Raw genomic sequence first — 26,769 nt, 5'->3', positions numbered from 1 at the left:
CACACACACACACACACACACACACACACACACACACACACACACACACACACACACACACACACACACACACACACACACACACACACACTAGGGGGGGGTGTTACATACATTTTTCAGCGGTGCGCAAACTGTGTGGCGCACGATTATGTAGGGGGTGGAGCGAGCAGCTTGCAGGGAAACCTGGGGGCGGCCAGAGCTGTGCACGGGCGCTCTGTGCTGCTGCTTCTATGTCTGTGTCTTGCAGAGGGGGCGGGGCCAGAAGATCCGTGCTGCTGCTTCTATGTCTGTGTCTTGCAGAGGGGGCGGGGCCAGAAGATCCGTGCTGCTGCTTCTATGTCTGTGTCTTGCAGAGGGGGCGGGGCTTCTCTCTGCACACAGACAAGCCCTCCTTCTCTTCCTGTCTGCTTCCCGTTTTCAGCAGCATGGGGGGTTGGGGGATCGAAGCATGTCGCCCCTCCAGGTGAAATTGTGGACTGATTAAGTGTGTGTGTGTGTGTTGGTGGTGGTGGTGGTGGGGGGGAGGGAGTGATTGAGTGTGTGTGTGGGGGGATTGAGTGTGTGTGTGGGGGGTGGGGGGATTGAGTGTGTGTGTGTGGGGGGGGGATTGTGTGTGGGGGGGGATTGTGTGTGTGTGTGTGGGGGGGATTGTGTGTGGGGATTGTGTGATTGTGTGTGTGTGGGGGGATTGTGTGTGTGTGTGTGGGGGGGGGGATTGTGTGTGTGTGTGTGTGGGGGGGGATTGTGTGTGTATGTGTGCGGGGGGGATTGATTCCCCCACCTCCCTGCCCTTTTCCCTCCCCCTCTCTGCCCTTTGCCCTCCCCCCTCCTTGCCCTTTGCCCCCCCCTCCATTCCCTTTGCCCCCCCCTCCCTTCCCTTTGCCCCCCCCTTCCACTCCATGCCCCCTGCCCTTCCACGCCCGGGCAATGCCGGGTATATCAGCTAGTATATATATATATATATATAGGAAAAAAATTGGAGAGAGCGCACGCCCCATAGTGTAAAATTGTACATTGAATGGTGAAAAAGGAAGGGGAGGGGGAGGGGTGGAGGAAATGCACTCACAAGAGTAAAAACAATTCAGGCAATTTGTGAATAATTCACCACCATCCGGTTTCTCTGTATCAGGAATCAACAGTGAAGCTCCCTCAGGGCTGTATGGACGATGTGGCTGCTACCAGGAAACCAGAGAATGTCCTCAACGGTCAAATCCATCTGTAAGAGTCCCAGAGATTGCCTCCTACACTTGAATGGCCGCAAGGCTATCTCGCGCTCGAGGCGGTCTCCTCGTGCGCATGCGTAACATCATAGTGACGCAATGACGCGATGACGTTCCCTGACGCGTTTCGTCACCAGACGGTGACTTTCTCAAAGGGCTGATAGTGGATACTATGCAATCTGTGTATTTATAGCCAGTAGGTTGCCTAGCAACCCGTATCTTACAAGGGATAGGCTTAGCCACATATATATTAGTTCAACCAAGGTTAGGATAACTCCCAAACTATAATGAATAGTAATAACTGGCACAAATATACAGATATAGGTGGCAAAACATGGGACACATAAATTATTATAGAATGGATATAACTACTGTGATGGGACCATGATGAATAAAGACATAAATTTAAACAACCTAGATATTACAAATAAAGATTATATAGATAATTAAATAAATAACCTACAGATGACACATAAGTAAACTATAGTAATACTAAAGAGGATATATATAAAGACTTCAATAGAATAGCAACAAAAACATATGAAATAATATATATATTAATAAAATCATTAAAAACATATATATAAAGTATAAATAGAAATATTGTGAATATTGCTAATATATATGAAAATCAATGACAATGAACAAATATCTCTGGAACTGGGGGGTACCAAGAAGTTGAGCAGCCAGGGAAAAGCTCCAAGGGACTAGAAATGTGCAACTTATTTTGTCAGATTTGGATCCGCAGCAGATCGGCCATTTCCTTTGCGAATCAATCTCAAAAAGGGTGATTTGCATTTTTGCAGAATTTTTTTATTATAACCAATACACTCCACGGATTCCCCAAGCCGTGGATGGATTTGTAGAATCCAATCCGTGGATTCAGCAATCCATTGACAGATTCTTAAGAATCCAACAACGGATTGCTGAATCCGCGGTTTGGATTCTACAAACCCATCAATGGATTGTGTCCAATGGCAAATTTTGATGAATCCGCGTGGATTAAAACCAACCAAATGCATCTGCGGATTTTGCACTGTGAAACAGATTTTTGTGGGAAAAATCCGAGAAAATCCGGAAAATGGATTTGGGAATATTCGCCCATCTCCACACGGGACCCATCATCCCTGATTCAGGTAAGCTTTAAGAATATGTAATTTGGGGGGAGGATAGGGGGAGGGCAGGAGGGAGGGGTAGATTGCTGCATTAAATAAATTACAGCCTTGAGCATGACATTTTAAACAAATATACCAGTTTAAAATGTTAAACACTCTGGAAGACTTAAAGAGAGTTTATTTATTCACCTAGTAACGACACAATCAGATACAAAATTTAAAAGAAGACCTACAGTATGTAAGTTCCTGTGGGAGATCAACTGACTAGTGATCACATAAGTCTCATATTAGACATCATTCACAATGTTAATGACTTGTTCTCAGAAAGCCATAGGAGATCAGACATCATCGAATACACCATAATTACAGAAGCTGGAATGAAAATACAAACCAGACTCTTTTGGCTTTCAGCCTGTAATGGGTTCTTACACCATAAAATAGAGGAAATGCTCTAATTAGAGGGAATAGAAGAATCAAACAGTGAATGATGTAAACAAGTAGTTTTTGTACATAGACCTAATCGAGACATGTTTCTGCATGGATTTGTGAAAAAATTAATGCAGTGTCAAAAATGTGATGCATACCCTACAGCAGGGGTTCTCAATTCCAGCCTTCAAGTCCCCCCCCCCCCCCCAACATGTTAGGTTTTAAGGATATCCCAGCTTCAGTCAAAGACTGAGCAACTGATTGAGCACCTGTGCTGAAGTTGGGACATCCTTAAAACCTGACCTGTTGGGGAGTCTTGAGGACTGGAGTTGAGCACCTCTGCCCTACAGTATGTCCATAGTTGAAAAACAGGTAAAAAAAGATAGCACTTCTTCCATGCAAGGTGAAAAAAGATCAAAACGAGTGCGTTCCCAAAGTGGAAAAAAATATATAAAGTAATTTATTGAATTATAAAAAACATACACAGGCAGGAGGCCCACACCTACGCGTTTCAAGCCATAGCTCTTTATCAAGGTGACCTTGCATGGAAGTAGTGCTGTGTCTTTATTTACCTGTTTTGTGCCTGATGAATGACGGAAGCACACCTGTACCCGAGGACGTGGGATCATTGCCCAAGGATGCTGCACTACACGTGAATCCTTGATATTCAAGATATTATATTATATCGATGTACAAATGTCTGGACACTTTATTGTGTGAACTCCTTACTACAGTGCCAAGTGGGATGTTTCCAGCTTGATTCGATTATATGAGGATTTGATTCATTATCATACACTTTTGATACTTAAAGGGCACTCCATCAAAGGACTTTACATTCTCCTGTGCTGATTACAGCTACTTGAGCATTCTACAATGTTTTTGTGATATGTCCATAGTTGAAGAACTTTTTGAATGATTAGTAGAGATTGGCAAATATGTAAAAATTCAAGTGAATGTATGCAATACCACCGACTGCCACTATGCACTCAGAAGTTCAAAACTCTCAATGTGAAGAGAGAGAAGGAGACCGATTTTAATAGAGGTCCCAAATGCTATATATATATATATATATATCCCCTCAAACACACCTTTAGACAACACGTGGAGGTACACCTGTACATAAGAAATTGGCACACATGGGATATCTGGGAATTATACTAATAGGAGTCATTACATACAGTATCAGGTTAATTTTATAGCTAATCTGCCATAGCAAAACTATATAGTACATTCATGAGAAATAAACCTGTCCTTTTCTGTTTTATCATTACATCACAAAATCAAATCACATATGAGTTACTCGCATTTTATGATGTGAATAGCTACATAGTTAAAAACAGGTTATGAGAATGCAAGCTGAGGAAAATATCTCTGTGAAGCAGCGATTTAATTACATTTTGAATGTTACCATGTTTTTATCCATTATCCCTTAACGCAAATTATTTAGTAATAAGGGGTTGGCATTGTTTGTTATCTGCCTTGCAGTCTCTTATCATTTTAAGCCTGCCAGCTATGGATTTTAACTTGCTGTTCCTGAGCAGAAATTGGGCAAGGTGCCCAAGATATCTCAAGAGGACTTACCTACAGAACACTGTTCATTAGCTACCCCATAAAACAAATATCGTAGCTTACATTTTTGTACAAGCTACTTCATAAACATCGGTGCCAGAAGCTCCCATTCCCAACTTCACCTTCAGTCCCTCCTCGATTACAACACAAGTACAAAGGCTTCGCCGATAGGGTAGCTTGGCATTGTCCCATTTAACAATACGGTACACAGTTGGCAAAATCAAGGAAACTACAGAGACACTAACTAATTGAGTTGTATTAAAGAACCTGGAAATCACCCAATTGATTATGCAGTTTTCCCCATTTGCTCTTTTGGGATCAAAATAAAATGTTTGATGGTTAAAGCACTCAGTTTTTATAGCACACAGTAGATTCTGCTTCTGTATAAAGTGCATTGCTCCAGATAATGGTTCAAGGAGGAACTTAATACTCAAAATGAGTCTGCAACTTGCAAGCTTGTTCCTTCTGATTCATATACTTGCCAGATTTACTTTCTAGTTGCAGCCAAAAAGATCTGAAATAAAATCCAAATTGGCTGAAAAAAATACACCAGCTAAATAATAATATTTTTTTTATTTTTTGTTAACCAAGAATGTTTTCTTTAGCTAGTGTGCAAAATTGGTTTGTTGTAGCCCTTTGCCAAGTCATTCACAACCACAGGGGTAATGTTGTAATTATAGAAAGCATTTTAAATGGCTCTACTATGCTTCTACACTTGCAATTAAATTGCAACTGTTCAAAATATAAAAGAATGAAAGTACAGTAGTTGGCCAAATCTAAACAGCTTTTAAAGACAGACTATTGTGAATATAAAATTCAAAATCAATATCCAGTATAATAGTTTTTTTGTCTTAATGTGTTGTTTTACAAAGTAATATAAGTGTGTCACACCTACAGTTTCAACGTTTATTGTTCGTCTGGGTCATCATGTTTTAATAGTTTATGAACAAATGGCATTTACCGTATGTGCACAGCTAAATTTCAGCTTTTTTGGAAATTGCAAATAACACCTAAAAGAAAATTGAAGAGTTGTTAAAGTTACATTACGTTCTGTGGGCTGCTTTACATCAAATCATTGCTTCTTTAAACAGTTTGATATAAGATGGAGCTTAAGTTTTAATGTCAAAAACTCTCCATGTAAAGGCGTATATAACCCAGGCATCCTGACCTACCACCATGCTGTGTGTTGCAGGATGTATATGTTATGTCTTATACCACTTTTCCATTGAAAAAAAAGGCAGGGAATGTTAATGTGCTGGAAATTATCAAAAAATGCAGAACCAATAATTACATCCATGTCATGTGTGGCAAATCATAGATAAACACAGAAGATGCAGGTTCAGGGAAGTGTATTTGTCAAATACAGTACACTGAAAGTACTGTACACACTTTCAGAGATCATTTAAGATATCTATCTCTAAGGATTAGTTCTGATGGGTTATTGACCCAGAAGATCACAGTGGACCTCTTCATAAATGGGGTAAGTGTTTTTTTAAATTCCAGTATTAGCTACTTAGACTACTTAGACTACTTAGACTACTTAGACTACTTAGACACTATCTAGACTACGTAGGGTCTAAGTAGTCTCACTTACACTAAAGGAGTAATGACCACTTTATGTATGGTATGCTTAATGTTTCTTTATATTTTGTATTGATACTAGTCCAATGCCTTATAGCCCTATTAGTGAGCTTGGGACAATAAGGCTATAAGCTATTCTTATAGAGCAGTGGTTCCCAAACTTTTTCGGTTCAAGGCTCCCCAAGGTGATCAGGATTTTTCCGCGGCGCCCAAAGTAAAAACAAAGGTGTATATACATACCTAACAGTTGCAGTGCGCAGTTGGTGTCTCTCTCAGACACTCTCACACACTCTCACTTTCTCTCACACACTCTCACTCTCTCTCTCTCAGACCTCACTCTCTCTCAGACCTCACTCTCTCTCTCAGACCTCACTCTCTCTCAGACCTCACTCTCTCTCTCAGACCTCACTCTCTCCCTCAGACCTCACTCTTTCTCTCTCTCTCTCTCTCTCTCTCTCTCTCTCTCTCTCTCTCTCTCTCTCTCTCTCTCTCTCTCTCTCTCTCTCTCTCTCTCCCTCCCTCCCTCCCTCAGACCTCACTCTCTCTCTCCCTCAGACCTCACTCTCACTCTCTCCCTCAGACCTCACTCTCTCTCTCTCTCCCTCAGACCTCACTCTCTCTCTCCCTCTCCCTCAGACCTCTCTCTCTCTCTCTCCCTCTCCCTCAGACCTCTCTCTCTCTCTCTCAGACCTCTCTCTTTCTCAGACAACTCTCTCTCTCTCAGACCTCTCTTTCTCAGACCCCTCTCTCTCAGACCTCTCTCTCTCTCAGACCCCTCTCTCTCTCTCTCTCCTCTCTCTCTCTCAGACCTCTCTCTCTCTCACTCAGACCTCTCTCTCTCTCTCAGACCTCTCTCTCTCTCAGACCTCTCTCTCTCAGACCTCTCTCTCTCTCTCTCTCTCTCTCTCAGACCTCTCTCTCAGACTTCTCTCTCTCTCTCAGACCTCTTTCTCTCTCTCTCTCTCTCTCTCTCTCTCTCTCTCTCTCTCTCTCTCTCTCTCTCAGACCTCTCTCTCTCTCAGACCCCTCTCTCTCTCAGACCTCTCTCTCTCAGACCTCTCTCTCTCTCTCTCTCAGACCTCACTCTCTCTCAGACCTCACTCTCTCTCAGACCTCACTCTCTCTCAGACCTCACTCTCTCTCTCAGACCTCACTCTCTCTCAGACACACACACATTCTCACTCTCTCACAGATAGACACACACTCTCACTCTCTCTCACACACACAGACACTCTCTCTCTCACACACAGACTCTCTCTCACAGACAGACTCTCACAGACAGACACTCTCTCTCTCTCAAACAGACTCTCTCTCTCTCTCAGACAGACACTCTCTCTCTCAGACAGACACTCTCTCTCTCTCTCGCAGACAGACTCTCTCTCTCTCAGACACTCTCTCTCTCTCTCTCTCTCTCTCCCTCTCTCTCTCTCTCAGACAGACACTCTCTCTCTCTCTCTCTCTCTCTCTCTCTCTCAGACAGACACTCTCTCTCGCAGACAGACACTCTCTCTCTCTCGCAGACAGACACTCTCTCTCTCTCACAGACAGACTCTCTCTCTCTCGCAGACAGACACTCTCTCTCGCTGACAGACACTCTCTCGCAGACAGACACTCTCTCTCTCTCGCAGGCAGACACTCTCTCTCTTTCGCAGACAGACACTCTCTCTCTCTCGCAGACAGACACTCTCTCTCTCGCAGACAGACACTCTCTCTCTCGCAGACAGACACTCTCTCTCTCGCAGACAGACACTCTCTCTCGCAGACAGACACTCTCTCTCTCTCGCAGACAGACACACTCTCTTTCGCAGACAGACACTCTCTCTCTCGCAGACAGACACTCTCTCTCTCGCAGAAAACACTCTCTCTCACAGACAGACACCCTCTCTCTCAGACAGAGGGGAGGGGAGGAGGGGGGAGGAAAGGCAGGAAATCCGTGCAGGCAGCACACACACACACAAATAAATACACACACACACAAATAAATAAATAAATACACACACACACACACACAAATACACACACACAAACAAATAAATACACACACAAATAAATACACACACACACACACACAAATAAATACACACACACAAATAAATACACACACACACAAATAAATACACACACACACACAAATAAATACACACACACACACACACACAAATAAATACACACACACAAATAAATACACACACACACAAATAAATACACACACACACACACACAAATAAATACACACACACAAATAAATACACACACACACACACAAATAAATACACACACACACACACAAATAAATACACACACACACACATAAATACACACACACATAAATACATACACACAGACACACACACAAATAAATACACACACACAAATAAATACACACACACGCACACACACAAATAAATACACACACACACACACACACACACACACAAATAAATACACACACACACAAATAAATACACACACACACATAAATACACACACACACACAAATAAATAAATACACACACACACACAAATAAATACACACACACACATAAATACACACACACACACACATAAATACACACACACACACACACACACACACACACACACACACACACACACACACACACACACACACACACACACACACACACACACACACACACACACACACACATAAATACACACACAAATAAGTACACACACACACATACACAAATAAATACACACACACACACAAATAAATACACACACAGATACACATATTGAAGAGCAGTGGAGAGCAGAGGCAGCGACAGATGTGGGGGGGCATTTGGGGGGGAGGAGATCCGTGCAGGCAGCTCCCTGCACACAGTCACTGGGCAGGCAAATGTACATCTCTCCCCCCCCTCTCCCTTCTTTATCACCCCCCTACCTTCTCCTATCACCCCCTACCTTCTCCTATTACCCGGGGCAGAAGGGGACGGGACACCGCGCAGACAGAGGAGCAGGAGCAGGAAGGCAGACACACACACTCACCGTGTGCTCTGCACAAAGCACCACCCCCGGCTTCCTCTCTGCCTGCATCCAATCCCCTGCGGCCCGGCCTGCATGAAGGAGTGATGGTGGGGAGTGATGATCGGAGGGATGGTGGGGAGTGATGATCAGAGGGATGGTGGGGAGGATAATTGCGATGCCCCTCTAGGCAAGCCGTGGCGCACCAGGGCGCCGAGGCGCACAGATTGGGAACCACTGCTATAGAGGGAAGGGATGTTTTTGTGGTGATGGAGTGGTTGTTGGGGTTTGGGAGGTAAGGTCCTCTGTGGAGGACGTTGGTGGTAAAATATTATATGCCATAGTCGTGTTGTATGCAATAGTGACAATGTCTAACTAACCTTTGGGGCATGCAATGGGTAGTTAGACAGATAGTTATGAGTATTAACCCTTTAGGTAATGATTTCTGAGAGGAAGAGATGAAGATGGCTATAGTCTCTTGAAGTTCCCGTTCTGCCTAATAAGAATCCACACATATCGGTGGTTAAAATTGCCAAAGTGGAAATCAAAAGTTATCGCTGTGGAGTTTAGCACTACCCTTCTCTAGTAAGACTGATCTGCATATCACCCTGATTATGGCTTCGAAGAACTTTATATCTGGTAAAGAAACCGGCACTCAAGTACAAATTTAGATTTTATTTTATTAGCTTGAGAATTCGTGGGCAGAATCAGTGTTGCCCAGCTTATTGCTAGGCAGATATTGAAGGAAATTATACCCTCTGTCACACAAGCTTTTTTCCCAAAAATGATCTCTTTGACTTAACAGACTGACATCAGTCACAAATGCTGGAGCAAATAAAACATAATCCAGATACCAAGGCTCAAATTTCCGAGCGCCAATGAAACATTATAGTGCAACAAAAGATTATCCTAAAATACCATATAATCAAATCAACTTTTGTTCTACTAATAACCTTGAATCTCTCTTTAATAGAGATCTGAGAATCTATGCTGTTAAAAAATGATCTAGATAGCCCAGATTTGGAAGTTCTGATATGGAACAATTGTACAAGGCTGGACTTTAAGGAGCAGGGTCAATATTAAAAAAAAAAAAACCTGATGAGAGACTCACTTTTCCAACACTTTAGGCAATATAGAAGACATGAAGACATGCATGATTACTATTGATGGTTTACAAAGGGGTAATAAATTATTTGAATATCAATTATTACATATCAAAATTAACACCTGGCATCTCTGGCACTGAAGTGAGAAAACAGCGAAGGGAAGTACGTAGAAAATGTGAGCCCTTCGGGACTTTGCCTGCATTATTTCTAGGCTTTTCTACTTTTTTTGCCTCTTTCTGAAAATGTCTATATTTAATTAGTCGAAAAATCAAAAAAACATTTCTGGGGAAGACGTCCGATAAATGTTAGTGAAGCAGCATCTGGTTCTTCAGAGTATGTTGAAAGGGTTCCTTAGTGTCAGAAGTGCCTTCTACACCTCCAGTTTCCATATGCTTTTAGTTTGGTTTGCAAAAGTTTTTTCCAAAGTTCAAAAGAAAGCTAATATAGAGAAACACCCCTAGCTCAGCAATTATATGTGATATATATTTAAAGGTAGGTATCTATACTGTAAGTGCACAAAGGAATGAGAACCAATAATATCAAAAAGAAGAGAAGCACTGTATACTGCACTCAAGTAGTATTATGTAATGAATTAAAAAATAACTTTGAATGTAGTATTGAAAGAAATGTTTTTATATACCTAGCTGTATATGATATAATATTATAAACATAAACAACTATTATCATTAAAATAGTTAGTCTTCACTTTAGAAAAAGTGTCACAAGCTATCAAAGAACTCAAAAAATCAAAGGCACCTGGTCCGGATAGTTTCTCGGGGCTTTACTATAAGAAATTCTCAGAATTACTTGCCCCAAGCCTGCTCCACATGTTCAATGCGATTTTAGCGGGAGCTCCAATCCCTAGAGACATGCTGCGAGCGTCAATATCACTAATACATAAGCCTGGTAAGGATCCGCTGAATTGTAAAAGTTATAGGCCTATATCCTTAATTAATACTGATATCAAACTATATGCTAAACTTCTGGCCAATAGATTGAGTCTAATCCTACCCAGACTAATATACCCAGATCAAGTCGGCTTTATCAAGGGGCGGCAGGCAGCGGACAATACCCAACGATTTATTGATCTGCTCGAATTGGCAACCACAAATAACAATCAAAGTATGTTATTAAGTCTGGACGCGGAAAAAGCTTTTGATAGGATTGACTGGCCATATCTTAAAGAAACACTCGCAGTATTTGGATTCGGGTGTCGGGTGAGCGGAGCGATTATGTCTCTATACTCAGGCCCAACAGCCAAGGTTATACATCAGGGTTTCCCCTCACTCCAATTCCAGATTCAGAGCGGCATGAGACAGGGGTGTCCTTTATCCCCTCTCCTGTTTGCCCTATGTATCGAACCTTTGGCAGCGCACATCCGAGACAACTCAGATATCTCAGGGTTAAACGCATACTCGCAATCACACAAGGCGGCCCTGTATGCTGATGATATCTTATTAATTATCTCAAACCCCCTCACCTCCCTACCAAACCTATTTGACCTACTAGACAGATTCTCCAAAGTCTCTGGATTTAAAATAAATCAATCCAAATCGGAAGCTCTAAACATTAATCTCCCTAGCCACACAGAGAAATTGTTAAAGTTGAACTTTCAATTTAACTGGCAAAAGAAATCCATAAAATATTTAGGGATTCCCATAACAAAAAGTGCTGAAAATATCTATACCGCAAATTATCCCAACTTGATTCGGTCATTGAAAAAGGACCTCTCCAGATGGGCCTCCTAAAAAATTTCTTGGATAGGTAGGATACATAGCATTAAAATGAATTTACTCCCCCATATCCTATACCTCTTCCAAACTTTACCAGTGCCACTCAAACTGAAAGATATACTCTCGCTTCAGTCTGAAATATCTAAGTTTATCTGGAAGGGGAAAAAAACGAGAGTCAATAAAACAAATATGAAAAGATCTGTTATAGCGGGAGGCTTAGCGGTACACTGCCTGTTATCGTATTATAAAGCGGCGCAATTAAGTCATATTATACAATGGCACTCCGACCCTAAATTGAAAAGGTGGGTGGAGTTGGAAGGTGCTGCTTGTTCCCCATTGGACCTTAGCAGTTTAATTTGGCTACCCAAAAGTACCAGAGAACACATCGATTTGCCGCTCACCTCAATGACCAACTCACTATCTGTCTGGGAAGCTTCGAAAATTAAGAATTCTCTCACATCAGACAACTCCTTGATGACCCCCCTAAGGAATAACCTGAGGTTCGCACCCTGCCTAATAGGCAGCAATAGTTCAATTTGGAGAACAAAAGGATACAATAGGATCAAAGATCTGGAGGGTTATAATCTAAAAATTAAAACATTCGATCATATCAGATCAGAACAAAATATACCCCATGCAGAATTCTTTAGATACCTCCAGATAAGAGCATTCTATAACAAATTGGCCCCGTACCCCCCTTTGACGAAATTTGAAAAGCTCTGTCGGGCAGAAACCGACACTAAGGGACTTATATCAATGATATACGGAGAGGTAGTCGATTCCTTAGTCTTACACCAACACACCCCAGCATTTAGAAACCAATGGGCGATAGACCTGGAGGATGAAGAATGGAACACCATATTCTTAGCTACGGCAAAAAGCTCTATATGCACCACACTAAGGGAGAACGCATATAAAGTACTTATGAGATGGTACCTCACCCCACTCAAATTATCTAAGTTCGTGCCAGGTTCCTCCCCATTATGCCCCAAGCAGTGCGGGGGAATGGCCGACTTGTTACATATGCTGTGGTCTTGCCCACGAATAGCCCAAATATGGGAAAAGATCAGGAATTGGATACAGAGGATTTTTGACCTTACTATTCCCCCAGATCCATGGCTGTTCCTCCTGAACAGACCTCTAAAAGATCTATCAAAATCACATAAAAAATTAATTGCTCATTTTGCAATTGCAACGAGGTGTGAGATCGCAGCATTATGGAAACGCCCCGACATACCATGCATCCCAAAGATTCAGAATCGCCTGTGGTTTATTTGCCAGATGGAAAAGTTAACGAGTCTAGTTAACGACACTGATAGAGAGAGAGAAAAGTTGCGCCAAAAAAGAGTTATCCTACTGTTCAGTATATGGCTCCTGTCCTTGGCACAATGCAGTTCCGCAGCCTGACGTTTTTTGGCCTTTACAAGCCACCGTAGTGAGGACTTGATTCCCCTGTTTTCTTTGGCACGGCGATCCCGCCGTCTGCGCATGCGCACGCGCACCGGAGCAGGGAGCTGTAATCTGTGTATGCTGAGGGACAGGCCGTTTTGAGGAGGACATAGCCTGTGCACGGGCTTTTGGAAACTCTCAACCCTAGCCACCCGAAGTGAAGACCAACACAGCAACCATCTGCCAACAGGGAAACAGCCAGGACAAACCACCCCAACCCAGGAAGGGATCTGTTGTGGAGTCTGGCAGCATCTCCTCTCTATGCCTGAAATTATCGGCCGCTTGTAAGTGTTCAATCTCTTTTTTTCTATTGTTAATAAATTTTATTGCACTATTTTTTTTCCCTTTATATTTTTTTGCTAAGGAGGATACCAGGAGGTTTTTCCTCACCCTCAACAAAACACAGCTATATAAGGAGAAGAGTAGAAGAATCCAAGATATTAGATATTTTGATGTAAGTGTGTCTCCTTTCATTCAGCATTACCTTTTAATCTCCATTGATCTCCTAACACCCCCACTCCCTCCCCCCCTCCCTAATCAAACGAAGAGCTGTGTATAATCACTGTGTTGGTCCCTTATTGTGGTCCCCTCTCTTCTCTCCCTCACTTATATGCTTTAAACGCCGTGGAGCCACAAGCAGAGCAACGCGCCGGAGGACCCCCCTTTTTTCTACTAGTTAACGACACTGGTGACAATGATCTAAAAGTCTGGTTGCCATGGTTGGCACAGACAGATATACCCGGGGTTGAGCGTAACACAATTTGGCAATGATAGCGATAGATGCGTTCTCCCCTAGGAGTGGGTGACTACAAAGACCCCAAAATATTCCATCTCTCACATCTGTCATGAGTTAGTACCCACGTATTGCTGCTGGCAGTTGGAATAATCTGCTTGACTCGGTGGTACCAAAATCTATTAATAGATATCATCCCTCCCCATCCCCTTTCCCAACCCCTAATCCTCCTTCCGCTACTCCATCCCCCCCCCTTTTTTTCCCCCCATTATCCCCAATCCCAGTTTTACCCCGTTCTCCACGGCTCTGTAGGGCGCGAAAAGTCGTGGAACCCCCGATTTATACAGTACAATATGTCCTAATGATTGTATTTAATTTATTGTGATACACAAAATAACTATGCAATGTATGTCTTATTGTAATTCATGCACAATTATTTCAATAAAATACAAGTTATATAAAAAAAAAAAGTTAGTAAATCTAGGTGCGGTTTGCTGATCTTCTAAGCACAAGTGGTGATCAATATCAAATCAGAAGTACTTATCTAGGGCCCAAATAAATATGCTGATAGATGTGTGTGTATATAACACCCTGGAGTGTATTCAAAAGTGTGTTGCTATATTAGCAGACAACCCAGTGGGAATATTAGGTCACTTTAATAGTAGACTTTTAGTCTGGTACAAGGAAAAGGATAGTTCGGAGTATCTTCACAATCTGTTAATTACATATCAGCTACAGAAATGAACTAGAATCCTAATAGCTCTAATCAAATCATGGGAAGCAGATTAGCGGTCCCTAAAATAATCAGCTATTGTAGACATACAGATAAAGTATGTACTGTAGTCATAGTCATTTGTGACTGAAAGTAAGATGCATTATTAATAGTAAACCTATGACCTTCTGTGATGGAAGGGGTAGCCAGTCTTCATAATAAAGGTGAAGCCTCACTGGTTACCCATGAAAACCATGGGACCCCGCTAGCTTAGAAGCACCATACGACGGGGACACTGTTTGTATAATAACATTTACTGTTATGCCATAAACCTGGGATTTCGGGATTGGGAGCTTAAGGGTGGATATTTGGGTGGATATGTGCTTAAAACATATGTATTCGGTCGGGGGCAAAGTTACCAGTTATCCCCCCATTTTACCCGCAGACTGCATCTGGTCTGCGTGTACGTGTCCACATGTTGTCCCCCTAATATCTCCCCTTTAGAATATTGTATTTTCAGCCCGCAATACTTAGTATAACAGTTGCAGTCCCGAGCCCAGGTTAGAGTAAAAAAAAGTTACGTTTTAAATTGTGTATTCATCTCTATACAGACAGTCCTGGTTATCCAAGAGGTAGACAGAATGTCTGCATAGAGATCGGGGATCAAAGAGGAGAAAGGAAGTCGAGAGGTGTCAGAACGTTTGGTGAGCAGGGAAGGGCGGAGTACCAGGTCTGAGAACAAGGGCTCCCCGCGGGGAAGACAATTTGTTTGCCCAGACTCGGTGGAGCCTACCCAGCGGGAGGTATGGGTCTGGAATTGGGAATCCCTTGCTGGTAGGCATGATTCCCATTGGCCAGTTCGAATTTCCCGCTTGCCGGCATCCTGACACACCCCCTCCTCTGACGCGTACAGCCTGATGAGCCCCCAGCTCTGATTGGCTGATACAGCTACGATCCGTTATCTGATTGGTCACCGGCCCCTTCTTCATGTTGAACGTAGAACAGCGAGGTCTATGTAAAGGGAATGGCCGATCACAGAACCAGACGATCTTGAGCTTTGTCCGGTGAAGCGCTGGCGAGGGTTTTCAAAAGTGCTTTGCTCTGAATAGCAAAGCACTCGACACGTAGTTGCCGGAGAAGCCTAGCTTAGCTGAGGACAAGTTCTCAGATTGAGGTTAGCAGGTATAGCCAGGTAACTTTCCCGAAAAGGAAACTCCCGTGGAGTTCCTGGACGTGGAGCGGACAGGGTAAGCCTTCTGAAGCAGGCGCCCTGCACATAGTTGAGGCTAGAGATTCTCCCCAAACCTCCCAGTTAAGTGGGTATTTCTTGTATTTTGTGTAACATGGTGTGTCTGCTGGTCTCAAAAGAATAAACCTCATTTTATTCCACTATCTTGTTCTGCCTAGTGAATTGATCCCAGTAGGCAATGGTGTTAAAAGTATTGGTCTTCCGTGACACCTACATGAAAGGTAGGCTTGTGGGTAGAGCAGGTTCTTGGAGCGGAGATGGAGAGGTGTTCCCTTGGCTGCAGTACCAACCGGAGATACCGTACTTTCTATTACTAACAAGCTGATGTGATGATGTCAGACATGTGATGGACATACGTTTCGTGTCATAGTGATGCTTTTGCACAAAATATCAGAAAGTTCATGTGAATGTTTCTTTTAAATTTGCAAGGCAAAAAAATGTTGAACATTTTGACAACTTTCGCAAAAGTACTATGACAATATACATAGTACATGTATATATTTATACAATATAAAGCATTTTTTTATTATAATGTAACAAGCATTTTATGTTTCTATAGCAACCATTTACAAAGTCACATACCCTTCCTCTTCTGAAACAGGCGCTGGCACACCCCTTTTTGAGCACTACTATCTCTCTAGCACTGCACCAATTGTAGCAGGTGACTGCCTGGTCACATGATCTTCTCCACAGAACATTGAATCTTTGGTCCTCTTCTGCTGCACTGACAGCCATTTAGTGAACCCCCAAGCCGAATCTTCACCGATCAATCACAGGAGAACGGATCAACCAGCAACTTAGCTAATTACTTACCATTGTGTGTATTATATTGATGCACATACAGTATTACAGGGAGACCTTTTTTTTTTTTTTTTTTTTTTTTTAAACGGCAGCTTTGATTGCTGCTTTAAAAGTATCTTAGTGCTGATACATCGACCCAAATGAACAAAGATAATTTAATCTTCATAAATGTACTGTAAAATGCATTTTCCTTGTCTTCGCTGAATGAGTCAGAGAAGATGAAAAGCATCTTTTGCATGCCTAAACCATCTGGTTTGATATTTTCAGACCAAAAGGAAATTGAAAGAAAACGAAAATCTTATGTTTCCATTTATATTATTTTAGGGCTGAGAACCTGCCAGTCAGAAAATAACATTTGATGATGATAAATAAATGCAGAATACAACATGACAAAAACATATTGTGGTACAAGATATGTTACAGGTTTAATTAACTGGTAACAATGATTTTTAAGGAGGAACTACATTGTCAATTACGTGAGCAGCAATAATATTTAGTAGTGTTTTCTCAATACGTGGTGGTAAAAATTGAACCATTCATTTGAAAGGCCATTTTCAGGCGATCAGCATATAACACTCTTATGAATCTACTTCAAAGAGTGCCTATGAATAAAACCTTATACTTTCATTATGATTTCTGAGGCACAGGAAGAAAGAGGTGCAGATTCATTAAGCAATGAAATTTATTTTTCGGTGTGTTATGGTCAGACCGTACAGTATGTTGTCGTATGGCAGATACTATAATTATGTAATCAGTAAAATTTGTTAGTGCTTCCAAATGGCATGTAGGGAAATTCATACGGGCTGTCATAAAACATGTTGTAGTGTAATGGCATCATGCCCATGTAACGGGTTTCCCCCCCCCCCCCCCCAATCGCAGATTATACTGTGGGTGCGGAGAGACATATAGTGTTACCAGGTGTGTGGTGCATTACCTGCTGGCTCACAGGAGGGCTGAGCTTCCGCCACGGGGAACCTGGGGCAACTATGATATTATGAGTAACCACTTACTCGGTGCAGTGCCTCCACCTGCGATGGCTCCCACCAGAGGGGGAGTAGTTCCTCGCAGGACAAATACAATAATCACATACACTGTACGTATAAACTGTAATAACCAATGTCTTTTACTTAGGAACATAAGAACACATATATTATCACACTGAATATAACAGGTGTCCCTCCCCAGAGGCAACACTGACTGCAGCGTCACGCAGAACCTTTCCCCAACACCAGGTGATCCCACCCAGTGTCCAGTAGTTCCCACCCAATGTCCCGCACTCTTGGAGAGAACGTGGGTGACTGCGCAGTCACTATTAAACTAAGGGCCCGTTGGTGCACTCGATGACTTAATAGTACCTGCCCGAGCACTACCGTGCTCGGATCTCCAACTGGCTTCACAAAGGATCCGGCGACCGAAGAACACCGGAACCACCTCCAGGACGATCCCACCTGGAGGACTGCTGCAGCCGCAACGATGAACTGCGCCCACCTCAATACACGGAGGGCAGCGCCCGCTGAGTCCCTAACTGACTTCACAAACTACATGGACAATACTGTGCTATAGGCCGTACCTACAGCACGGCAACCTTGATGGCTTAGGGGAAACTCCTAGGGGCCTACAGGGGTTAATAACCTGCCTCACTCCCCTAACTCTTCCCAGTCCTGACTATTACTTAACTGATCCCAGCGCCTGCAGCAACAAGCTTTGACCCACTGGATGCGTGCAGCCAACGTGCTGCACAACACTGTGTCTGCCTGTCAGACCTCACGGCACTGACAGCCGTGACCCTGACAAGACAGCACACACTCACTAAGGCAGCGTCCCTATCTTGGGCCGTCCCTATTCAATTACCCACTAACCTGGTGGGGAGTTGAGGCCTATCTGGGGTGTGGGTACCTATCTGGGTGCAGGAGCTGCACTCGCTCCCCGGACCCTTCCTTCCCTCACAGTTCCCCAGCTCCAACTGACTAACGTGGCTCAAACCCGCGAAAATGTATCTTTCTCCCTGCCTGGAGATCCTAAGCCCTATTGGCTCCCTGGTGTCACGTGGGGCGCGCAGAGGCTCCTGGGACTCGTAGTCACTGCCTAGAGCCTCCCCTGGTAGGCTAGGGCTTCGCGGGCTTTTCCTCCACTGTCCTGCGCCTGCGCAAGCTATCTGGGGCTGCCTCAACCTTTCCTGGGCTATCCCTACGCTCGCGCGACTTCTCCCTAGCTCTGGGGTCCTTCCTGCGCATGCGTGATCACTGCGCATGCGCGAGTCCCTCTCTAATGGCGACACCCTCCCCGCTCGGCTCCGAGAGCGCTAGGATCCCTGTCCCTTGGCAACCGGCCGCACGCGTCCCCGGCAACCCCCGAGCCGGGACCTGACCGCCCTCACCTCGGCGATCGCTGAGCGGAGCCGCCATTGGACTCGGCGGCACCCGCGATCGGCAGCTAGGTGAGGGGGGTGCTGACAGGCTGGGGAGACCTGGCTACATCCATAATACCCTTACCCCGTGATGTCTTCTGGAAGTCTTCTTCTATAGTAATATTCATGGCTATACTGTATGTCTGTGCCTGCACAATATGTAGTGAAGAAGCAAATATTATGATCCTGAATTGCAGGTTTTTAAAGGGTAATGTCCAGTTTGACCAATGGTAAGCTATTACTTAATTAAATACGCAAATTAAAGTGTGAATGGGAAGTGAAAATGCATAATTGAAGCAGATATTACACATTTATTTTTCAACCAGGGGTCCTCAGAAGGTTAGTGAGCATGTGCTGTAAATGTCAGCCTCACCCCAAAAATGATCTAGCTAGAAATTGAGCTCATGTCGGTGCACTTGAGTCCTTTCACTTTCAGCGAGACAAACAATACATAGCAAGCCAATGTAATGTTAGCCCCTCTGACAGTAAACATGTCAAAAGCAGGCAAAGAACACTATTTTATTCCAGACTGTATATCATTTTATGTTATTGTAAATATAGTATCCAATTTATAGTATCCTAGTTAATGCTCTAGTGAAGTATAGTAATCAAACATCAATCCAGCATTTATGATTAATTATTAAATGGCACTGCAGGTCTAGGGGGTTATTGCAGTTCTACATTGTACAGTAAGAGGAGGTGCCCTGCAAGTCATATTATGGCTCTGGCGTCATTGCTAAAATTGCTTTGTAAAAACGGCACAAGCTGAAAATGTCCTCACATAATAAGTAATGCTACACTTTAGGCATAATGCATATTCCAGGTGCCAAAGCCCATATTGCCACAAGACAGTGGTAACCATAACCATATACTGTAAACGTACCAGTCTTCTGCCATAAGACACCTTAAGGTGCTGGAAGACACCATTGACTTGAATGGGCTTGAAGATATTTTCCAGTTTTAGAAATTGCCTTATTTAAATATAGCCCTTGATGTCTCATGGAACCATAACACACAGTGTTGTCCATACCATGGTTTAGTAAATTTGTCACAAGGTAAATGAAACAAGCATAAATGTATATGGCTCTGGGTTCAAATTGGTTTATCCTACACCAAGTGAAAGAAGAACATAAAAACATTCAGTTATAGCACAGTTGTCATAGTTTGTATTGTATGGTTTATACTGTTGAACAGACCGTCTGACATTTATGTATAGAAAGTGTAAGGAGCATACTGAACTTGTGCATCTTTTGTCATTGCTTTAAGTGAGTAGAACAAAAGGGGATAATTATGATGAAGGTCACTTTAGTTTAGAGGAGCAAATCTTGAAAAGACATTTAAAAAGCATGTGGCTACGACCTTGGGCCTCATGCAGTAAAGTCCAATAGAAAAAATCGCCACGATTTTTAATTCGCCATTTTTGACAGCGTTGCTATCACGGTATGCAGAAAGGCCCGAATACCAGTGATAGCAACATTTACAAACATGGCGATTAGCCGGCGATGAGATGATGGGCAAGGAAAAACATAAAAAACAAAAATTCCAAAAAAAACCCTGGAAAAATAAAAGTACATACACTGCATTCAATATTTATCTTAACTTTAGAAGCATTGGGCCTCCGAATCCTGGGGGTTGTTGGCTTTTGTAACGTCATGCTAAAGGGAAAGGAAGCACAGCCACACTGATTGGCTGGCTTCAGTCCCTTTACATGACATCACATAAAAAAAAAAAGGGCACATGATTTTCAAAGCCACTCAGATGGTGTTTGAACCATTTGCCGCCCAAATGTGATGTCACAGGCCCTATTTAAGGCTGTGACATCTCATTTGACCTCAAGAAGCCGACGGGTCAACATCGTGGATTTAACATGGGGTTATTGGTTTAACAGATGAAGACAGAAGATAAAGACAGAAGATAAAGAAAATAAAAATAAAGAAAATAAAGAAATAATCACAGATGAAGAAATAAGAAGATGATAGAAGATTAAAGAAAGAAGAATTTTGTTACCTGTTCCGGATCTTCACAATGGATGGCGTTGGATTGAGTTTCATGTCGTCACGCTACGAGAGCTTGCTGATTCCCCAGGATTCAGAGGGCCAACACTTATAAAGGTAAGATAAATATTGAATGTATGAACTTTTATTTTTACAAGTTTTTTGATTGGAATTTTTGTTTTTTTATGTTTTTCAATGCCCATTGACTGCTAATGTATTATGTACAGGTGAATACAGTGGTAGCCAATACATTTTTGGCCAAATGTATTACTTCATTTGACTGTTATATTCCCTGTTTCTGTTTATTGTTTAGATTACATTTGTTTTGATTTGTGATGCGTGTGTATTTTTTTGGGAACAGATTGTTTAGCGTATTTATTACATGATGTATTTTGTTGGCTACTGGTTTTCATTTATGTGTTGCCTAGTGGTTGTATTAATTAATTGTTGTGTTGCTTACTGCTTTTATGTATTAAATCTATTGTTTGGCTAGTGGTGTGATTTATGTAATTGATTGGCTAGTGGTTTTAATGATTTTTTTAAATTCCTAGTGATTTTATTTAGGTAATTGATTGGTTGCATAGTGGTTTTAATTTTTGGTTTTGGGGGTATATGTTGTATATGTTTGATTATTGTGTATTTTGGACATTCATGCTTTTGGATTAGGTTGACCATTGACTGCTATAGTATCTTATCATGCCCATATTATATGGGTATGATGTACTACTATGCCAATCAATGGGTACAGGGTGGGTATAGTGGTTAACCCCTAATTACTAGAGTGGCTATTAACCGCTAAGGTGATTAAGGGGTTAGGGGCCATTAAATTGTATTTTTTATGTATTATTTCTGGCAACGGAGGTCATGGCCCTGCAGTATGCTGACGAGGACGCCCTTTATAATGGCAGGGGTAAGTAGAACGGTTTTATTTACTTTATTTATGCTGTCTGGCTAATGTTTTGTTTAATAATGGGCAAATTATCTATTATCCATATCTGGATAATAGTTAGTTTGCACATTACTGTACAGAATGTGTTTGGGGGGGGAGGGGTATTTATTGAAATGGAGACCATCTTTATTTATTTTTACAACACGAGTGGTACAACAGGCCAGCAGGGATCCACGGGGACCACCCGAGGGCCTCCAGACACCCATAGGGACAACCCAGGGACCCCCGCCGGCCTGTGGTATTAATCCTGTATATAAAAAACTAAATTATGGTTTTATGTGGGGGCACAGGTGTGGGTGGGTTGTGTATTAGTGTTTATTACTATTGTAATGTTTATTGGTGGCCTAGGAGGTGGGCAGTGGGGCTGTTGTGTGTATTTTTGTTTACTGTGGGTAGTGGGGGTGGGTGAAGGGGGTAGTAGCCCCAAGGATTGGTGTTTAGGCCTACCTGGTGGGTAGCGGGAGGGGTTAACACATTCATTACTTTAGTGGTATGAACGGCTAAGGTAATGGAGGGGATAAGTCCACCCGCAACCCTCCCCCGCAAGGCATAAACACTCACCAAGAGCAAAATACCACCGTCACCCATCCCCGCTACCCATAATAAGCATGGCACTGGTGGTTAACCCATTCATTGCCTTAGCGGTTAGCCGCTAAGGTAATGAAGTTGCCTGTAAATGCATTTTTATTGCATGGTATTCATGCCGAGAGTCTCCGCTGTGGGTATTAATGGATATCAGCTCCGGAGTATCCCGGCATCAATCTGATGCAGGAAAAATGCATTATTTTTTCTAAGTGCTGTCTCGCCTCTTATCGGCAGCTTCTCACCACCTTCTTGCCAACTTTTTCTGGCGGGACGATTTGGAGAGGAAATCTCAATTCTAGAGCGGCGATCAGCCTCGATAAGCTGATCGGGGCTACTAGAATTCAGCGAGTTTGAGAAACTGTCAATAAGTGTCAATAAGTGGCTTATCGCCGCATGTTGCTGATTTTTTTTCTCTGCAAAAAACCCCAGCGAGTTTTGCTCTTATCGCCGGCTTATTGGGGTTTACTGAATTGCTGTAGGCTATTTTGGCAATAAGCTGGCTATAAGTGGCTTATCGCTGCTTACTGCATGAGGCCCCTTATCGGCCTTAGAGGTTGCGTAAAAATGAAGTCACTGCCTCCTGGAATATACCTTTGAGGTTACAATCTTTATGTGGCTGTATGTCTTTCCACTCAATCTGCTACAATTTCCCCACCTGCAGAAAATACTAGTAAGTTCATGTTTCAAAGGTATAAACACTTACACTCAGAATTACTATACATACCTTATTCACCAATATTTTATCCTACATTTTGACGCTGGCTAACAATATTTTAATTAAGCGTATAAGTTGCAATCATCCATTCTACATGAACAGATTTACATAGAAGCGTGTGCCGTGCTGTGCCCCTTTTTTTGTTGTAACAGCATCCAAATTGTGAATCAATATTAGATAATGGTAAAGGTTTTATAATTATGTGTTTACTTGATAGGGAATGTGTATATTGATATGTGAGCCTAAAGAAATCTATCTATTTTTGTTTCCAATGTCACTATTGTACTTCTGAAAGTTAGCATGCCCCTTTGTATGTTTATCTACTGCATGCATACATTTTTATTAAAAACTATCACAGCTGTTATAACCTTTACTGAAGTTTGTGTGGTCTTACTCCTTGTTGATTTTGTTGTTCATTCTCTTCTGTTTCTAGCTTTTGTACACCTCTTTAGTTACTGTACAACAGGGTGGCACTTCTTAATGAAGAATATAAAGCATACTAAAACATTTGTTACTCCCCTATCTGTCAGTGCCTGACATTGTGCCGACATTTCTAGCATTGCATGTACAGTAACTATACATTTTCACATCAAAGTTGCTTGAGAGTTTTTGAAACCAAGAGAAGTATAGTATTGAGCAGTTGTATTCAATAAATTCCATCTGTTTTGCTTGTGCGTCTTTTTGCAATTTGCCAATCTACGTGTATTTCTGTTATCTCATCACTTGATCAATTGTATAACTTTGTATCGCCTGAAATAATTAAGTCCATATTTCCCATCATTTATTCATTTAATTTCTGCATAACATACAAAATAATAACACTAAGACCTTGCCAGTAGCTTGGTAACACCATATAATGATAAACATGTGCCAAGAATTATTATTTCACAATTAGCCATTTATACATTTATTCATATCTATATTTTACAGGAAGTCAATAGCTCAGTTTTTTAATACAGAAAATATGTTTGTTTTGACATGATTTCTTTACTAAGTCATGTTGCACCAGGAATCTGTATCTCTGGATGCATTTACAACCTTGTCAGATGTCAGAAAGAAGCTTGACCTCACATCTGCAATAAATTGCAAAGCGGCCCATTCATCATTGACCAAGGGTGTGGCATTTAATATAAAACAACCGACAGTAGACAGTGCAGCAATGACTCTTGCCTAGTGCAGACCTACTGTTGTATCCTGGAAGCAAAGAACAAGATAAAAAAAATAGACAAGCACAACCACAAATCAGTATATGAATATTGAAAGAATAATAGCACACAATGCTCACTTACATATAAGATTAAACGATCTATCCCTTCAATAGATGCAGTGTAGAGGTAGATATACCCCTGACTAAGCTAACACTAGCAAAATGCACGGGGTTCATTAGTGGCAGTGTTTTTCCAAGAGAGTGTGACTTCAGAAGAGACGTCTGGTGGATACCGAATGTGGAAGTGAGTGTGGAAAAGCAGGAAGGGAGCTGTGTACACATGGATGCCAAGGGTCCAAGTCAATGGAACTTTTCCCAATTATATACAAGGACAATGTTAACAGTGTCATCCAAATACTGTACCTACCTCTACACGGCATCTCTTGAAGTGATTGATCATTACATCTTATATGTAAGTGAACATTTTGTGCTATTATTCTTTAAAATATTCATATAATGATATCTGGTTGTGCTTGTCAATTTTTTTCTCTGTCAATCTATATGTGTAGCCAGGTCTACCTCTGCTCAGCGGACCCCCCCCCCCCTCTCCAGGTACTCACCGCCCGGTCGGGAGTAGGGCGGCCGGTCGTGGGTGCAGGCGTGGGTGCGTGTGCGCGCACGGCGCGCATCATCAGTAAGCAGGGGAGAGACTGGGCAGTAGCGGAGTGGCGTTAGGGACTCACGGTGGCTCTCAGTGCAGGGCGCCACCATCTTAGATTGCGCACGCATGCGCAGTAAGGGTTTCATCGCGGTGGCCAGCCAGGAAGCTCACGCATGCGCAGTGGAAGCGCGCGAACTGCCACCAATGAGTAGAAGGCTCTGAGCAGGGACTTCAAGTCCCATGAGCCTTAGGAACCCACGTGATGCCAGGGAACCAATAGGGTGTGAGGATCCTCATAGGCAGGGGTTAGGAAGCTGTCACGGAGCCCACTTTAGTTAGTCGGTGCCAGGAGAGGCTAGGGGAAGGAGGTGAGGGTGAAGGGGTCAGTGCATTAGCCCAGCAGTCCCCTAGGCCCCAGTTAGCCCTGAGTCACTCAGTAGTTTGATGTGCTTCAGGGACAGGCCCCAGGTTAGGGACCCTGCCCCATTAGCATATTACAGTGCTAGATTAGGGACACAGCGGATGCTGCGCTTCCCACCCAGAGGCTTGGAATCAAGCTACTCTGCAGAGAGAGCGGAACTGTACCCAGGGTGGACAGCCCTGACCGATCAACCCGCTGGAGGAACCGGACGTCGCCAGGAGGTCATCGGATCCTTTGTGAAGATCCTTTGAACGCCCAGGTGCCGTCGCACTGGGCTGGTATTGTTATGCACGTGCACCACCTACAGAGTACTCACACATAGTGGCAGCGCTGACCACGTGACAAGGCTTACTGCGGACACGGTGTGGGGGTACACGGTGGTGGGCAAGAGGTATACACTCAGAAGTGGGAGTGAATGACATTGGGACTTTAGAGTATAAGATTATTATATGCATATCAGTAAAGGTTATTCTTGTTTATTCATACCAAGTGTGTGTCATTGGTTTGAGTCCTGTGAGGGACCCCTCCTGCCCCCTCCCGCCCTGTCAAGATCCCTCTCAGGTGGAGGCGTTGCACCATGAGATAGAGTTATATATATATGTACCTCAGGCTGCCCAAGCGGAGGCTTAGGCTCCTGAGAGCCACACAGGTAAAATACAGTATCAGTAGCATCTGTGTTCACAGGGAACACCCGTTACATTTGTAGGCGCTGCTGAGATCAGCCCTGGGGTGCCCTACTCAGTAGTTCATGTAGTATTATATCAGTCAGCATGCCTGCGCTCACGCCACAACAAGTGGGCGACTGGGCCGAGAAACTAGGAGAACTCCTGCGACACGTGGTAACCGTAGGAGGGGTACCTGCCGATGTACCCATGTTCACTGTCTGCAGTGCAGTACGGATATTACCTGGTCTGGCGGGAGCCCGTCTCATCAGTAAGCACTACCACCTTGACAGCAAGAGAACACCCTACTACTGGCCACAGAACAAGCTCTACACCCTGATAGAAGCCCAGTGTAGTATATCTCCCAGAGACCTTACCGCAAGGGTGCCCTCTCATTTACCCTGGAACAGTCTCTAGTTACGCAACTTCCCCTACCAAACATGCGGGATGGGAAGGCAAAGATATGGCCACCAGTACTCCCATCAGATCGGACGTATCCCTACCACGAGTGACTTTCTCTTCTTATGCAAGGCAAGGGGCCACCAG

At 43.1% G+C, this 26,769-nt stretch overlaps 1 long non-coding RNA gene across 1 annotated transcript in view; it reads left to right on the top strand.

Annotated features, from left to right (window-relative positions):
* Window positions 1-319: 319 nt before the first annotated feature.
* LOC142491038 (uncharacterized) overlaps window positions 320-26,769 on the top strand; it is a 54,034-nt gene continuing 27,584 nt past the window's right edge. Inside the window, exons 1-2 of the long non-coding RNA XR_012800235.1 lie at window positions 320-463; window positions 1,130-1,218. This is a non-coding gene — a long non-coding RNA (uncharacterized LOC142491038). The remainder of the gene's footprint in view (window positions 464-1,129; window positions 1,219-26,769) is intronic.

The sequence above is a fragment of the Ascaphus truei genome, chromosome 3, assembly GCF_040206685.1.
Source record: "Ascaphus truei isolate aAscTru1 chromosome 3, aAscTru1.hap1, whole genome shotgun sequence".
NCBI lineage: Eukaryota > Metazoa > Chordata > Amphibia > Anura > Ascaphidae > Ascaphus > Ascaphus truei.
This window is presented reverse-complemented; position numbering and strand designations above follow the sequence as displayed.